The sequence below is a fragment of the Olea europaea genome, chromosome 13 (assembly GCF_002742605.1).
Source record: "Olea europaea var. sylvestris chromosome 13, O_europaea_v1, whole genome shotgun sequence".
NCBI classification, from domain to species: domain Eukaryota; kingdom Viridiplantae; phylum Streptophyta; class Magnoliopsida; order Lamiales; family Oleaceae; genus Olea; species Olea europaea.
In genome coordinates, this window is record NC_036249.1 from 17,736,072 (window position 1) to 17,749,200 (window position 13,129).

The window sequence follows — 13,129 nt, forward strand, 5'->3', positions numbered from 1 at the left end:
TTAGATTGTCTAAGGAATACGGAAAATAATAAAAACCTTAGTTTATCAAATATATTCGAATAATTTAACTTTTAAAAATAAATAAATTAATTAAAAATTTTAATAACTATATTATTGACTCACTTGAATGAATGTGCCACTAAAATGAATTATCAAGAAAAATAAAAAAAAAATAAAGGATACGTAAACGGGGCAACCACCTCAACCCACCCCGCCTTAAATGGGTAATGGGGCAAGAAAATACCTGACGGGGTGGGAAGCGGGGAGCTTGGTCCGTTGCCATCCCTACGACTAAAGTTGCAAAAATAAGAACTTGAATTCCACTTGTAAATAATACGAGAAACATGACAATGATAGAAACCATCGAAGGTACTAAAGAAATAAGAACAATAATTACTAATTCATCCAGTAATATATTCTTGAAAAGTCGAAAACTAAGTGATAAGAGTTTATTGAACAAAAAAAATGTTTGGCTCTCTAGAATTGAGAGAGAGAGAGGACTAAAGAGCTTATTGAAAATACGTTAATAAAAAATAAAAAAATAAATGTTGAACATTTAGATAGTAGACATTACTATTAAAATAAGCGATTTACGTAGTTTTAACTTCAACTAGCACATGAGTTTGTTTTGACTCCAAAATTTTCCCTTTAAACGGTCCTCCTAGGCTTGGGCTTGGAGAAAAGGCCTACCTCGTACTATCGTGGGAAAATAGATAGTCAACTCTACGTTGACCGTCTAAGCGAAAAATGTACGCGCCTTCTTTTGGAAGTGGTATTTTTCTGATTTTGAAGTTGAGCTCAACAAACTACTCTATATCATTGTTAAAACTTAAATGGGAAATATGTCCAACATAAATTCATCGGAGACCAAACTCAGCCTACAAATATACTTTTCTCTTCTTACAAAAAATACATTATTGATTTAGAGTATTTATGATTTTAAAAATTATATTTTTATTGAAAACTTGAAAAATATGTTAGAAATTTAGATTATTGTTTAAAATGTACGTTATTTTTTTTATTTATCTACAATAATTAAAATAATTTTAATATTTTGGAAAACTTCTTATTATGTCCAAGCTTCATAGAGACACAATTAAGCTTGTAAAATTTAAGGCTTGATCTCTATGCTTTTACGTTGAAAATGTATCTACAAATATAATTACATTCCTGATGTCCATCATTTTTTATCAAAGACGAATAAACAAAAGTATTGATTTTGAAAAAAGTATGAACAGGTCCAGTTTGATTCCAAGTTGAAACTTAAAAGTTCAGATTGTTGAAAAAAATTTACTTTTTGCAGCATCTTGCTTTTACTTGTCCGTATATATGTTTTTCTGGTCACTTGTTGGTTAGGGCTGGATAAAAATTTCGAAATTGAATCAAATCCAAATTTAATTGAATCGAGCGATTCTTTTTATGTTAAATACCAAAACGGATATTTGAATTGAGAATTGATGTATTTGGTTCGATTCTTGACTCTAAACCAAAAATCAAATAACCAATTATAAGCCGAATTTCCCTAGTTTTTTTAAAATTTTTATATTAAATAAACTAAATTAATTTTTTTTAAAAAGATAAATTTGCCAACTAATTAATTAACTCCTAAAATGGTTGATACCGAATTTGTGTTTATTTAAATATATTTTTAGAATTTTTATGTAAATAATAATTAAGAGTTCAAACTATTTTCATTTTTCTCTAATTTTTATAATTACGTTTTCAAAAATTTTATTTTACATTTTTTAGAAGTATATATATATATATATATATATATATTTTAGAATTTTAGTTTTTTTTTAAAGTTTATTCTTTATTATTTTTTGATAATTTTTTTGGAAATTTGGTCAAATAACCCGGTTGGACAATGAGTTTGGATATGCCTTTGACAACATTGAAATAGAATAAAATTAAAATTAAAATGTTTTAATCAGTAAAATGACAAAGTTTTCCTTCAATTTTTATCCAATTATTCTCCCAACTTCTTTCATTTCACCTTCTTCTTTCTTCATTTTCACTATGAAACCCTATTACCCAAATTTGAATTCTAAAACCATCTTCTTCATCTTAATTTTTAATACATTTCAATATTGAAAAAAAATTCTTTAATTCAAGTTTATTTCGCATTACTTCATCTCTCTGTGGAACAAGCTAGTACAACAAAAAAAGATAATTTGTTTTTCAATTTTTTTTAAAAAAATTTCAAAATGTGGTTTTTTGCTTCCATTGGTGTAGGTTTTAGCACCAGCATGTTCCCTGAGAATAATACTTGTGTCATTACTGAGATGAAAAGTTCTAAAAGAATGACATAAGTGCCATTATAGAAAGATAACTTATCCATGAGAACGACACATATGTCGTTACTATAAAGAAAATAGGTATAAGTAGCCACAACTGATCTATACCTCGAGAGCGAGTAAGTTGAATTCATTTTAGTTGCAAGATGGACATATCGTTTACAAAAGTTGATAAATTTGCTCATTAATTATATTTTCTAATGGATCAATACAATAGCTTGTGATTTTACCAACTTGATATTATATAATCTATATCAATTCAACCGTTCTTTGTCATGTCATCAACCTTTCTGAGTTTCTAAGTTAGGGAATTCAATATTTGAGATTACTGTGTTGAAAAAGAAGCAAACTATTTGAAAAATCAACAGAACGGCATAAGGACCGTTCAACAACACTGGTGCTTTTTTGTCTATAAATATGAGTATAAGTAGCCACAACCCATCCACGCTACGAAAACTAGTAAGTTGAACTTATTTCATCTGCAAGATGGACATGCTATTTACAAAAGTTGAGAGATGTACTCATTAACTGTATTTTCTAATGAATCAATACAATGACTTGCGATTTCACCGACTCAATTTCATATAATCTATGTCAATTCAATCATTCTATGTCGCGTAATCAACATTTATGACTTTTTAAGTTAAAGGATTAAATATTTGAGATCGTTGCATTGAAAAAGAAATAAAATATTTAAGAAATCAATAGAATGACACAAGTACCGTTAATACACTTGTGTCGTTCTACCTAAACACGAGTATAGGCAGTCACAACCCATCCATGTCACAATAACCAATAAGATGAATTCATTTTAGTTGCAAGATGGATATACGATTTACAAAAGTTGAGAAATGTATTCATTAATTATATTTCCTAACGAATTAATACAATGCCTTGTGATTTTACTAATTTGATATCGCATAACCTATATCAATTCAATCGTTCTTTGTCACATGATCAACCTTTCCGACTTCTTTAAATTAGGGGATCCAATATTTGAGGTCATTTCGTTAGAAAATAAGCAAAATATTTGAAAAATCAACATAACAACACAAGAGCTATTAAACGACACTCGTGTCGTTTTGTTTATAAACATGAGTATAAACAACCATGATTGATCCATGTCCCAAGAACCAACAAATTGAACTCATTTCAGTTGTAAGATGGACATTCCATTAACAAAAGTTGAAAGATGTGCTCATTAGTCATATTTTCTAGTTGATCAATACAATGACTTATGATTTCACAAACTCGATATCATATAATCTAAGTCAATTCAACCGTTCTTTGTCACGTACTCAGCCTTCTGACTTTCTTAAGTTAGAAAATCCAATGTTCGATGTCGTTGCTTTTGAAAAGAAGAAAAATATTTGAAAAATCAACAAAATAGCACAAGGGCCATTAAACGACACTTGTGTCGTTCTAGTTATAAACACTAGAATAAGTAGTCAAGACCTATCCATGCTCCTAAGAACCAATAAGTTGAACTCATTTAAGTTGCAAAATGGACATTCCATTTACAAAAGTTGAAAGATGTGCTAATACGATCCAAGAAACGAAGGCAACGAATACAAGTCTCAGCAAGGATCCGTTGACTATCGAATAAGGGCCGATGACTGAGTCGTGAGCTAAGAGAGTCAAAGAAGGGATCTGATTGCTTGTTTAAGCCATGGTGGACGAATAATTGATCATGGCGAGAAGCCAATTTCAAAAGTTATTTTTGGATCAATTTAACATCCAAATCAACTTTCATTTGTTTGGCTAGTATCATGGTTGAATTTCTAAGCAAAAAAATAAAAATAAAAATTACTAGCAATTTTTAAGTTCATATTTTTAATCAAAAAAAGTCTACACACACACACTATATATATATATATATACACACACACATATATACACACACACACACACACTATTTTCTTGAATTAATATAGTTCCCATTCAAAAGTGACAAAATTCTTTTCTTTCTTTCTTGAGTCTTCTAAATTACAAATTCTCACTCATATCCTAGTTTGAATTCTTAGAGACTAAGACTTGGTTGAGTTTGAATTAGTTTTTTGAAGTACTTGGGCAAAAGCATTGTGTGGAAAAAGGTAAGATTCATGATACTAATAGAGTGAAAAGCCAATTTGAGTGATACACGAGCATATATAAGTGAGGCGAATATTATTTAGATTTAGGATGTCTGACAGAGATTACTCTGCTTCAAACAGGAACAGCAATTGAGTCAACATGTCAAAAGAGCTGATTCGATGATTTAAAATGTTGTTTGAAGATATGAGGGATACATTAGATAGGAAAGAGGCGTGGGTGGAAAGGCAAGACTCATTGCTTACCAATTTACCTAGGAGAGTTCCCAATGCAAGGAGGCAAGGTAGGGGAAAGGCTAGGGTGGGAAATCATGATGAATATGAAGTGGGTAGTGACATTGGTGAATAGACATTAGTGGATATCGAGTTAGGAAGAATGAGAGGCCTTAGACATGAAAGAAGGAATAGAGATCTTGTTGGGGATGGAGCGGAATGGAAGTATGGGCAACATCAAAATAACAGTTCATTCATTCAAAGGAATAACTGATCCGAAGGCATACATGGAGTGAGAGAAGAAAATCAAACTAATATTTGATTGCCATAACTACTCGGAGGAAAAAAAGGTAAAGATTGCGGTACTTGAGTTCACCGACTATGTTATTACTATTAGTACTTGGGAGGAATTTAAGGATATCAAGAAGAAGAGGATTATTCCTAGTCATTATTATTGGGAGCTTCATAAAAAATTGCAAAGCTTCTTCCAAGGGCCCAGGAGTGTAGAGGACTATCATAAGGAGATGGAGATGATGATAATTAAAATGAATGTTAAGGAGGATAGGAAGGCCACCATGGCCTGGTTTTTTGAATGGTTTGAATAGAAAATAGCTAATGTAGTGGAGTTCCAACATTATATGAAATTGGAGGACATGCTACATGTGGCTATGAAGATAGAGAGATAATTGAAGAAGAATGGGACAACTAGGCATCCACCGGATTCTTTAGGTCCTAATCCTTCTTGGAAACCTAAGTAGGATGATAATAGAGGTGATAGGGCTATTGCAAGTAGTAAGACCGAACCACCAAGGGGAAAGGAAGAAGTTGCTAGAAAAGCTACACTCAAGAAGAATTCCCTACCTTCTAGGAATTGAGATATCAAATGCTTTAGATGTTTGAGATTGGGGCACATTGCTTCTCAATTTCGAATGAAAAGGCAATGATCTTGCGTGCCAATGAGGAAATAGTGAGTAATAGTGATGGAGATGAGATGAGATACCTGAATCAGAGAATGCTAATGATAGTAATATAGTAAAGTACCTAGTCGTAGGGTAAGCACTTGTGATGATACCTGCTCTCAATATACAAATCAAAGTGGATGATGAGGAGCAACAATGGGAGAGCATTTTTCATAATAGATGTCATGTCAAAAAATAAGATATGTAGTCTAATTATTGACGGGCGTAGTTGTATTAAGATTGCTAGTACTATACTTGTTGAGAATTAGGGTTAACTACGATAAAAACATCCTAAGCCTTTTAAATTGTAGTGGTTAGATGAATGTGAAAAGGTTAAGGTGAATAAGAGAGTGTTGAGCTTTTCAATTGGTGGCTATGATGACAAAGTGATACGTAGTTCCTTTGCACGCTGGGTACATTTTGTTGGGTAGATCATGGTAATATGATGGGAAGGTAATTCATGATGGGTTCAAAAATAAGTATAGCTTACCAAGGATAGGAAATCTATTACCCTTGCGCTATTAACATCGGCACCAGCCTATGAGGATCAAATTAGATTGAAAGATGAGAAAGAGAGAAGATTGAGAGAGATAGAGAGCAAAAGAGAAAATAGTGAGGAGGCTAGTAGTGAGGAAAAAAAAGAACCACAAGGGCGAAAAAAAAAGTCTTTCGAGAGGAAAGAAAGAAAAATCGAAAGTGAATTTCATTGCAAAAGGGAGTGAGTTGAATAGAGAAATAATTGAGAGTCGACTAATGATCTTGTTAGTCTATAAAGAGTCACTCCTCAATCTTGAGGAATCTAACACATCCCTCTCTAGTTTTGATACTTCTTTATTGCAGAAATTTAAAGACGGTTTCCGGAGGACGTGCCTAGTGAGTTACCACCAATTCGAGGCATTTAACATAAAATTGACTTCATATCTAGAGCAATCATTTCAAATCGACCGGTTTACCGAAGTAACCCCGAGGAGATAAAGGAACTTCAAAGGCAAATAGAGAAATTGATGAGTAAGGAGTATGTGAGGGAAAGTATGAATTCATGTGCCGTGCCAGTGCTACTTCTGCTAAAGAAAGATGGAACCTAAAGAATGTGTGTGGAATGCAGGGTCATCAACAACATAACTGTAAAGTATCATCATCTTATTCTTAGGTTAGATGATATGTTGGATGAATTACATGGTGCATACATATTTAGTAAAATTATTCTTAAAAGTGGTTGCCATAAAATTAGAATGAGGGAAGGAGATGAATAGAAAACTACTTTTAAAACTAAATATGGATTTTATGAATGGTTAGTTATGCTATTTGAACTTAATAATGTACTTAGCACTTTTAAGCGATTGATGAATCATGTTTTGCGTGCATTCAAATTTGTAATAATTTATTTCAATGATATCTTGATTTATAATAAGGACTAAAATGAGCATATAGGACAACTACGATGCTTGCTTGTGGTTTTGAGACAAGAACAACTTTATGCTAACTCTAAAAAATATACATTTTGCATGGAAAAGTTGTCTTTCATGGGTATGTGGTTAGTGCAAAGGGGATAGAGGTAGATGAAGAGAAAATGAAGGCTATTAAGGAAGGACCAACACCTAAAAGCATAACTGGGTTAGCTAGTTTCTATAGGTGTTTTGTTAAAAACTTTAGCACAATTACCACACCACTCATGAAAATTGTAAAGAAAAGCGTAGGATTTCACTGGGGCGTTGAGGGAGAACGTGCATTTAACACTATTAAAGATGAGTTGTGTAAGACACCAGTTTTATCGCTTCCTAACATTGATAAAACTTTTGATATTGAATGTGTTGTCTCAGGGATAGTTATTGGAGCTGTTTTAATGCGGGATAGAGAACCAACAGCTTACTTCAACGAAAAATCTAAGTGATACAGCTCTCAATTATCCTACATATGACAAAGAATTGTATGCAACTTATGACCGACAAACTGATGGACAAACTAAAGTAGTTAATATGACCATAATACAATAGCTACGCACTATAGTTAATAGAAATTTGAAGAGTTGGGAAGAGTGCTTACCATTCATTGAATTTAATATAATAGAGCCATGCATTCTACTACTTCTTGTTCGTCATTTGAATTGTATATGGTTTTAATCCACTAACACCTTTGGATTTAATTCATTAACCTGTTAATGAACAAGATAGTTTGGATAGAAAGAAGAAGGCTAAATTGGTGAAATCGCTCAATGATAAGGCAATGATGCAAATTGAACAGAAAAACAAGCATTATGCATTGCAAGCAAACAAAGGTTGGAAGAGTGTTACATTTTTCCATGGTGATTTGATTTGGGTACACTTGAGAAAGGAATGATTTCCAGAACTAAGGAAATCAAAGTTACAGTCAAGAAGAAACGGTCCATTTCAAGTTCCAGAAAGGATTAATGACAATGTCTAAAGCTAGATCTTTCCGGTGAGTATAATATTTTAGCTACCTTTAATGTGTCTTATCTCTCTCTCTCTCTCTCTCTCTCTCTCTCTCTAATACAGATGCAGATCTGAGGTCAAATTCTTTCAAAGAGGAAGGAGTGATATGATCAAAGGAACCAAGGCAACGAATACAAATTCGGGCAATGATCCATTGATTTTCAAAGAAGGATCAATGACTCGGTCGTGAACTAAGAGACTCAAAGAAGGGATATGATTGCTTGCTCAAGCCATAGTGGATGAAACATTGATCACGACGAGCAAATCGACAAATTTCGTGTTGATTCAAGCAACGAATGGAAGAGTCTAGCATTATTACTATGTGACCGCATAATAATACAACGCATATTTTCAGATAAATTGCAGAGGCTAGAGCAATGTCTATGCGAATGTATAGATTAATACTACATGGCCGCATAGTGAAATTCTGTAGCGAATTTTTCCAATTTTCGAGGAATTTTTTAATTATGTTAAAACTTTACTTTTCGGTAACTTTTGTAATCTTTTAGACTTTTATTCCTTTTTAACTAGGTTTTATGGGTTCCTATCAATTGGACCTATTGTTTCATTGTAAATTAGAACTTTTATCATATATTCAATCAAGAGGCAAATTGCTTTCTCATTGTTCTTCATTGAACTAATTTACCAAACTTGTCAAAATTTTAATTATTGTGGCGTTCAAACTTTCGGGTGAGATTTTCAGATCTTGTGATCAAGAGGTCAATATATTGTCAATGATTGTTGGTTGCTTGGTTCAATATTTGTGGGTCAAACTCAAAACTTTGGTTTCTTGACTTTCTTGGGTTTGAATCAATCTTTTGTATTTTGCTCATTAATTATACTTTCTAAAGTGTCAATATAATGATTTGTAATTTCACAAACTTGATATCAATAATTTATGTCAATTTAATCGTTCTTTGTCTCGTGATCAACATTTTTAACTTTCTTATGTTAAGGGATTCAATGTTTGAGATCATTGCATTGGAAAAAAAAACAAAATATTAAAGAAATTAACAAAATGGCACAACGGCCATTAAACAACACGTGCTATTTTATTTATAAAAACGAATATAAGGAGTCATGACCCATCAATATCTAGAGACCCAATAAGTTGAACTCATTTAAATTGAAAGATGGACATTCTATTTACAAAAGCTGAAAGATATGCTTATTAATTATATTTTAAACGAATCAATACAATGACTTATGATTTTACCAACTCGATATCGTATAATCTATGTTAATTCAATTGTTCTTATCACATGATATACCTTTCTATTTTTCTTAAGTTAGAGGATCCAATGTTTGATGTCGTTATGTTGGGAAAAAAACTATTATTGGAGAAATCAACAAAACGTCACAAGGGCCATTTAACGACATTTGTGTCGTTCTGTCTGTAAACACTAGTATGAGCAGTCACTATATATCCATTCTCCGAAAACCAGTAAGTTGAACCCATTTCAGTTGCAAGATGGACATGCTGTTTATAAAAGTTGAAAGATGTGTTCATTAATTATATTTTCTAATGAATAATTACAATGACTTATGATTTCACTAACTCGATATCTTATAATCTATACCAATTCATCGTTCTTTATCACGTGATTAAATTTTTTGAATTTCTTAAGTTAGGAGATCCAATGTTTGAGGTTATTGCGTTAGAAAATAAGCAAAATTATGGAGAAGTCAACAGAACGGTACAATTGTCGTTACTGATAATGAAACGACACTTGTGTCGTTCTAACTACAAACGTGAGTATAAACAATCACGACTCATCCGTAACCTCGATAATCGATAAGTTAAATTCATTTAAATTGCAAGATGGACATGCCTATTACAAAATTTGAGAGATAAGCTCATTACTTAATCAACATAAAAACAACAGAATGGCACAAGTGCCTAACTATGATGAAAACGGCACAGGTGCCGTTAATTGTGTAAACACGATATGAATAAATAATGCAATGTAGATTTTAAAATAAAAAATAAATAAATAGTATACTCGAGTATATAGTACCGTGTAGACTTTAAAATAAAAAATTAAAAGTAATATGAAAAATAATTATTATATTTAAATTATTAAAATAATCACATTGTATTATCGATAACAAACAAAACAAAATGGGTAATATTTGTATTATTGTTTTACATGGAAGATAACGGCTGTAGTATCGCTCTTCACTACAGATAATGGTTGGACCGTCGTTATCATCCAATAATTGCAAACAACACAAAAATACACCAATACGAAAATAAAACCAACTAAAATATTATTTCATATTGCATTCAACAATAAGGGCCTGTTTGATACAAGAAAATTCCATGGAAAATGGAATTCAAATTTCACTTTCCACCCATTTTGCCTTGTTTGATGGACAACATTTTCCATGGAATTTGGTTTCTACCTTACCCTTCGACGTGACCCTTTTTCTTGGTTTTCAAGGAAATTGTTTTCCTTTGATTTTGGTGGGAAAGTGAGTTTCAGCTTTTATTTTTTCATTTTTTTTGCAATGCAAACAAATTCAATCCACAATTATAATAAATTATATCCTTTTAGTTTATAATTTTCATGAAAAATAGAATCAAACGAACACCAAAAAATACAAAATTTCAACATTTTTAGGTAAAAAATTATATCAATCAAACACATTTAATTGACAATTCCTAGTAAATCAAGTTCTAGGCAATTCAATTCCTTGAAATTCATTTTCTTTTCACTCAAATTTCATCCTTACAATCAAACGGACTCTAAAAGTACCAATGTACATTAGATTTCTAAAGAACCTTTCTTTTTTCTTGAAATACAGTAAAGATTTCAGTATAAATAACATAGAAATTACTTCTTATTCAAATGCTCAAAAGATACCCAAATAGGTGAAAAATATAATAAATAACAAGATTTTATGGTATCAAAAGACACATGCAATGCAATTTTGGAGATGAAATGAGAGATTTAATTGAATTGATAGGGGTGCTAGGGTCTTTTTTAGTGGCGAGAGTATTTTGGATATTTAACATTATTTGTTTATTGTATTTTACAATTGAAAGTCATTTGACCAGCGACCATTGGAGGAATGTTATTTAATCAATCACATTGCTTGACTGAGTTATTTGACCAATTCTCCCTAATTTTTTTAAAATTTTATATTTTCATAAGTTTTAAAATTTATTAGTTTGAATTTATGTTCTAATTTTTTCAAATTTTATTTGAACGCTTATTTTCAATGTTTTGAATGTTTTTAGAATTTTAACTGAAAATACTCAAAATATCAAAAACGCATTTTGAGTTTTATTTTATAAGTTTAATCTCAAAAGTATATTTTTAGAAGTATTAGATCAAACGCGTTTTCAATATGTTACAAAATTGAAACCTAAAAATAGGTTGAAAATAGCAAATCAAATGCATCGTGAACTTTTAACCACACATTCTCAAAAAAGTAATTATTCCAAAATACATTATCTTATCAAAAAGGGGCTCAAACAAGGACTTTTCAATTTTCTCTTTAAATACAATTATTAGTGTACAATTTAAAGTTTAAGAAATAACTTTTTTATACTTACATTTGACCAAACAAATAGTTAAATACTAGTTTAATATTGATTTTCTCAAAATTATTTTCTTTCGCATTTATTTTCAACCACATATTCTTTAAAAAAAAATATTTTCTTACATTTATCCGGAACAATCGTTTTCACAAAAAATTCAATTCCCACGAGGGCTAAATTTTGGGTACCGTTTTGGCAAGTCAAGTTTTTAAGTATTTACGTTTCATAAACAAGCTAAAAGTACAATTAGTTTTGAAAGATTAAATAATTCAGATGAATTTGCCATCGATATGCATACGCTGTACAACATAGGACATCAACATAAACACAATTATTTGTTCGATATAATACGAAAGTTTGTATGAAACTAGCTAAAAATCTAGTGCTTGTTTGGTAGAAATTTTGTTAATTGATTTTTTAACCATTAGAGATAAAATGGGTCCTACCTGTGAGAGAAAAATTCAAAAACGACAGATGGAATGGTAAAATAACGGTCAAAATTGATTTTAATTGGATTTTAAGTTGTACGAAATACGCTCCTAATCAATTCGAAAGCTCGAGGAGAGAATAAATTAATATGATTTTGCACGTATACTATAAAATTTATTTCATTACAAGTATACGGATAAACTTAATACATTATAAGAAGTCTATAAATCTCAAGTGTTAGCCCTTCGCTGTGGGATGATTAAATATATTAGGCATTGTTTATTAATTTATTTGTTTAATAGTTAAGTAAATAATACTACAAATGTCGCGTATATTTATCAATTAAGAATAATCATTTAATTGGCGCAATAATTATTACGATTCACAAGCATTTCAAGCTAACTACACAAAAGACTGCAGAAGATGGATATCTTAATTAAGATGATGTCCAATTCCTTTAACTTGGTCAACAAACAAAGCCAATCCCAACCAAAATTGTTGGCTTCTAAATTTGGGAGAACACGTGGTCAATTGACTCTAACTCCACTTCCTTCTACTTGTCAAGTTCCTGAACATTTGAACCAATGTTAGGTTCACATGATCTTCGAAGATGTGGGAGGTAGCCTCGGACATACCAATGCTCAAGTCAATTAATGAATGAAAGTATAATTTGAGTGTGGGATGGACAATGGATGAGAGCAAGAATATAGGGACTTGGGTTGTAGAGAAAATACCAAGAAAACTTTACTGTTGACGTGTAGGAATTCCATAACTCTTTGAAGACACTAAGGGCCTGATTAATTGTAAGGATGAAATTTGGGTGGAAAAAAAATTTCAGGAAATTGAATTGCCTAAAACTTGTTTTACTGGAAATTGTCAATTAAATATGTTTGATTGATATAATTTTTCACCTGAAAAATATTAAAATTTTTCATCTTTTGGTGTTTCTTTTGCTTTGTTTTCTATGAAAATTGTCAATTAAAGGAATAAAATTTGTTACAATTGTGGATAGAATTTGTTACAATTGCCACCAAAAAATAATAATAATAAAAAGGGGGTTTCACAAAACCAAGGAAAATCCATCACGTGAGGGAGGGGAGGAAACGAATTGTCGGAAAATTTTTGCAATCAAACAATGACAAAA